Raw genomic sequence first — 6,000 nt, forward strand, 5'->3', positions numbered from 1 at the left:
TATTAAATTTCATTCAAAGATAAGCCAAGTAAAGGATTAGACTGAGAAATCAGAACTTAGACCTATACCAGAACTTAACAGTCATCAGAACATAATTTCTTAACTCGAAAAAGGAATGCTCATCTTAGTAAATCCTCATACAAGTTCTTAGTTATGAACGTCAGAACTGAATCATCAGAACGTGTAACTAGAACTTGTCCTCAGAATTTGTGCAAAAATGACACAATGACTGTTTATCTACAATAACATAGACCACCACAGAAATTTTCATCATTCAGATGGAGTGATTAGTGTGTGCATTAAGCTAAATAACAGACAAAGAGTAAAGTCTGATTCACTTCAGTACATCTTAGAAATAAGGCATAACTAAAATTTTGCTAAAGAGCTGTCATTATCCTGAAACCTACTGATGAATGAGTTCATGCTTGAGGCCACCTCAACTGTTTTGTGCTAATTTTATGCATCTTTTGAAATTCTATTTTACAGTGGCTTCTCAGTGTAAGTGAGTCACGACTGTTTATCAGAATTTATGCTATTATTAGAGTATTTCTCCAGTAATCATAGAGTGTGAAAAGTCACCAAGAAAATATTTTGCTTTTCTAATGCATATTTACTTAATACCAGCAATGCACTTGGGTCATCCCTTTCACATTTTTACTCTAGATCTCAAAGGAGTACCTGATTTTATTCTTTAATCTTTTTGCTTTTTCTTTTGATAAGAGAGGTCTATCAGCACTTAGTGCACTCAGCAGTTTTACTAGTATCAGAACTTAACAGATGAGTAGCATTATTCTAATTTGTGACTTAGTAATAAGATATACAAAGTAAACTTAACTAAGCTCAATTATCAGAATTTGCTAGTGTCATAAGATTTCCACTGAAATAATTACTTCTTCCATGGAATCATTTGTTTATTGAAGACTACTAGGTCAGTATCTAGCACAGTTATCCTCATAGGATTGAATAGGTACTAGAACAAACATATCACTTATCAGAGTTTAGAAACATATATCAGACAACAGTCAGTACTTAAAGACATTTATCAATTAAGCACAGAATACACAATGAGATTAATTCTGTAAATACTGAGCATAAAGTCTGATAACACAGAACAAGTCTAAGCAGATTTAAAGAAAGAACCTGAAACCATTCCAAGTTCATTTACCAATCTTGTAAAAGTAGCTTTACATAATGGTTTTGTGAAGATATCTGCCAACTGTTGATCTGTGGGAACAAAATACAATTCCACTGTACCTTCATCCACATGTTCCCTGATGAAGTGGTACCTGATGCTGATGTGCTTTGTCATTGAGTGTTGAACTGGATTACCTGTCATAGCAATAGCACTTTGATTATCACAGTAAATAGGGATTTTGAAATATGTTAACCCATAATCCAGTAACTGATTCTTCATCCAAAGAATCTGTGCACAACAGCTTCCTGCAGCAATATACTCTGCTTCTGCAGTTGATGTGGAAATTGACTTTTGTTTCTTGCTGTACCAAGAAACCAATCTGCCTCCAAGAAATTGGCAGCTTCCACTTGTGCTTTTCCTGTCAATTTTGCAACCTGCAAAATCTGCATCTGAGTAACCTATTAGTTTAAAATCTGATTCTCTAGGATACCATAATCCCAGAGCAGCTGTTCCTTTAAGATACTTAAAGATTCTTTTTACAGCTGTTAAGTGAGGTTCTCTTGGATCTGCTTGAAATCTTGCACAAAGACAGGTAGCATACATGATATCAGGTCTACTAGCAGTTAGATAGAGTAGAGAGCCAATCATACCTCTGTAGTCAGTAATATCTACTGATTTACCGGTATCCTTATCCAGTTTTGTTGCAGTGGCCATTGGAGTGGATGCACTTGAACAATCTTGCATTCCAAATTTCTTTAACAAGTTTCTGGTGTACTTGGTTTGACAAATAAAAGTGCCTTCCTCATTCTGCTTGACTTGAAGGCCCAGAAAATAGCTAAGGTCCCCCATCATACTCATCTGATATCTTGACTGCATTAGTTTGGCAAACTTCTTGCAAAGTTTATCATTTGTAGATCCAAAAATGATATCATCAACATAAATCTGGACCAGAAGTAAGTCCTTTCCATGGTTGAGGTAGAACAGTGTTTTGTCTATTGTTCCTCTGTTGAATCCACTTTCCAGAAGAAACTGAGCTAAAGTCTCATACCATGCTCTAGGAGCTTGCTTAAGTCCATAAAGTGCTTTATCAAGCCTGTAGACATAATTTGAATGTTTGGTATCTACAAAACCTGGAGGTTGTTCAACATATACCTCTTCCTCCAATTCTCCATTGAGAAAAGCACTTTTCACATCCATTTGAAAGACAGTAAACTTTTTGTGAGCAGCATAAGACAAAAATATCCTTATGGCTTCTAACCTAGCAACTGGTGCAAATGTTTCATCATAATCAATTCCCTCCTGTTGAGAATATCCTTTTGCAACCAGCCTTGCCTTATTCCTTGTGATTATGCCATCACTGTCAGTTTTGTTTCTGAATACCCACTTTGTACCAACAACAGATCTATTCTTTGGTCTTGGCACTAGGGTCCAGACTTTGTTTCTTTCAAATTCATTCAACTCTTCCTGCATTGCTTGCACCCAATCAGCATCTTGAAGAGCTTCTTCTACTTTCTTTGGCTCAGTCTGAGAGAGAAAAGAATTGTATAGACACTCATTTGAAGTACCTGTTCTAGTTCTGACACCTGCATCAGGATTTCCAATTATCAAATCAGGTGTATGTGATTTTGTCCACTTCCTTGCAGATGGAATGTTTTCTCTAGAACTGGATGCTCCCCCATGATCCATGCTATCTTCATTTTCATTTTCTGATGCTCCCCCTGAAACTATGCTCTCTGAGTTGGATTCTTCAGTATTTAGATTTTCAGCACTATCAGAACTTGACTTATCAGAACTTGACGAATCAGAACTTGAAGAGCCAGATGCATGTTCTGATGTTTCTTGAGATGTGGTAGGATCTTGAGTATGCTCCCCCTGCATAGGTGCATCTTCCTTTAACGTAGTCACCACAGTTTCAATAACATCAGAGTTTAATCCGTCAGAGTTTGTAGTATCATGACTTAGACTGTCAGGTTTTTCAGTATCAGAATATGAGTCTTCATTTTCAAATCTCAGCTGATCATGGTCAACGAAATCTTTAAGACCAGTGATCTTCTTGTCATCAAAAGAGACATTGATAGATTCCATGACCACTTTTGTTCTCAAATTATAGACTCTGAAGGCTTTTGTGGAAAGTGGATATCCAACAAAGATTCCTTTATCAGCTTTTAGATCAAACTTTGATAGCTGTTCAGGATGAGTCTTGAGAACAAAACACTTGCATCCAAATACATGAAAATATTTCAGATTTGGCTTCTTTTTCTTCACCATCTCATATGGTGTTTTTCCATGCTTGTTAATGAGTGTTGCATTTTGAGTAAAACAAGCAGTCTGCACAGCTTCAGCCCAGAAATAGGTTGGAAGCTTTGCTTCTTCAAGCATTGTACGTGCAGCTTTAATGAGAGTTCTATTCTTCCTTTCAACAACTCCATTTTGCTGTGGAGTTCCAGGAGCAGAAAATTCCTGCTTTATTCCATGGCTTTTGCAGAACTCTTCCATTATCAAATTCTTGAACTCAGTGCCATTATCACTCCTTAAAATTTTCACTGAATCTTTGACCATTTTATCCAGCTGTTTGACATGATCAATCAAGATAGATGCAGTTTCACTTTTTGTGTGCAAGAAATACACCCATGTGTATCTGGTGAACTCATCCACTATGACCAACGCATACTTCTTCTTTGCAATAGACATGACATTTACTGGACCAAATAGATCAACATGTATAAGATGATAAGGCTCAAGAATTGATGATTCAGTCTTGCTCTTGAATGAAAATTTTCTTTGTTTGGCTTTCTGACATAAATCACAAAGACCATCAGGAGCAAATACTGTGTTTGGCAATCCTCTCACAAGATCTTTCTTGACCAGTTCATTTATATTGTTAAAATTTAAATGAGAGAGTTTCTTATGCCAATTCCAGCTTTCTTCAATTGATGCTCTACTTAACAGACAAATTGTAGAGCCATCAGTACTTGTTGAAAGCTTAGCTTCATAAATGTTACCACGTCTATATCCTTTCAGAACAACTTTGCCTTTAGATTTACTCACAATTTCACAGTGTTCTTCAAAGAAATCAACATGATAACCTCTGTCACAGATTTGACTTATACTCAGAAGGTTGTGTTTAAGTCCTGAGACCAGAGCTACTTCTTTAATGATGACATTCCCAAGATTGATATTGCCATATCCCAATGTTTTTCCAATGTTGCCATCTCCATAAGAAACACTTGGGCCAGCTTTCTCCACAAAGTCTGATAGCAGGGCCTTATTTCCAGTCATATGACCTGAACATCCACTGTCCAGAACTAGAATATTTTTCCTGTTGCCCTGCAATCATAAAGACCACTAATTATTAGTTTTAAGGACCCAGACTTGCTTGGATCCTTTGGTCTTATTAAGTTTGTTAACATTTGCAGCAGATTTAGCATCAGAGTTTATGTTAACATTTTTCTTATCAGAATTTACATTATCAGACTTTGAATCAGAATTTATACTAGAAGGAACAATGGAAACTTTCTTCAAAGAAGGTTTTATTTGATAATAATCATAGTACAGACTATGATATTCCTTACAAGTATAAATGGAATGCCATAAACTACCACAATGAAAACAAGGATTTTGTGGTTTGTATCTAACTGACTGACTCTTAACTCCTGATTTCGAAGGTAAGGAGTTAATATTCTTATTTTTCCTGCAAAAAGAAGCCAGATGGTTAGAACTTCCACAGTTATGACATGTTTTCCTAGGTGCATCAGGAACAGGTTTATAATCATTGCTTTTATTCACACCTTCCTTTCCATTCCTATTTTTCCTAGGTGATTTTACCTTGTTTGCATTCTTGACATCTTTCAGCTTATGCTTAAGCTGCTTCTTTGTCATTAAGCCTATGTTTACTTCAGCTGTCTTTTCCTGTTTTAGTTTGTCAGAAGTTAATTCCTCTTTAACTTCTGATTTCTCATTATCAGACTTTACAGTTACAAACTTAACAGGTTTTAACTTTGGCTTTTGCTTAACAACAGGCTTAATTTCTTCAGTTCCTTTATCATTCTTATTTTCTCCATAACCTAAGCCCTCTTTCCAATTTTCACTACTTAGCAAATTTTGAGTTGTTCTGCCAGAGTTAGTCCAAGTCCTGATTATCTCTCTTTCCTTTTCTAACTCAGTTTTTAGAGATTCATTCATTTTTAGCACTTCATCCCTAACATAAAAAGCATCATCTCTATCCTTCTGAGTTTGATGGAATATGACTAACTCTTTTTCTAAGAAATCATTTCTTTTCTTATATGCAAGATTTTCAGAAGTTAATATTTCACATGTTAAAGTTTGATCTCTATAGCTAACAAATATGGTTTTAAGATATCTTCTCAACTCATTAATATCATCAGTATGAAAAGCATAAGTAGTCTGAGGTACCTTTGTTTCAGCAGCTTCAGAACTGCTCTCAGCACTTTCTTTATCAGCATTTGCCATTAATGCATAGTTCTCCTCACTTTCAGAGTCTGAGGTGTTTGTCCAGCTTTTCTACTTTGTGACAAGAGCCTTGCCTTTGTCACCCTTTACCTTCTTGCAGTCAGGAGATATGTGGCCTTTCTCACCACAGTTATAGCATTTAACATTGGTGTAATCTCCTCTGTCAGACTTTCCTCCTCTTCCTTCAGATCTTCTGAAATTCTTCTTATCAGAACTTATGCTTTTCCTGGGAAACTTCTTTCCCTTCCTGAACTTCCTGTATGCAATCTTTGTGATTCCTTTCACCATAAGAGCACACAGTTTCATCATCTCCTCATCAGCATCAGTCTCAGGCAAGCTTTCAGAATCTGAGTCATCATCACTCTCAGAACTTGATGACTCAGTATCAGACTTTA

This window comes from Apium graveolens, chromosome 2 (genome assembly GCF_009905375.1).
Source record: "Apium graveolens cultivar Ventura chromosome 2, ASM990537v1, whole genome shotgun sequence".
Lineage (NCBI taxonomy): Eukaryota > Viridiplantae > Streptophyta > Magnoliopsida > Apiales > Apiaceae > Apium > Apium graveolens.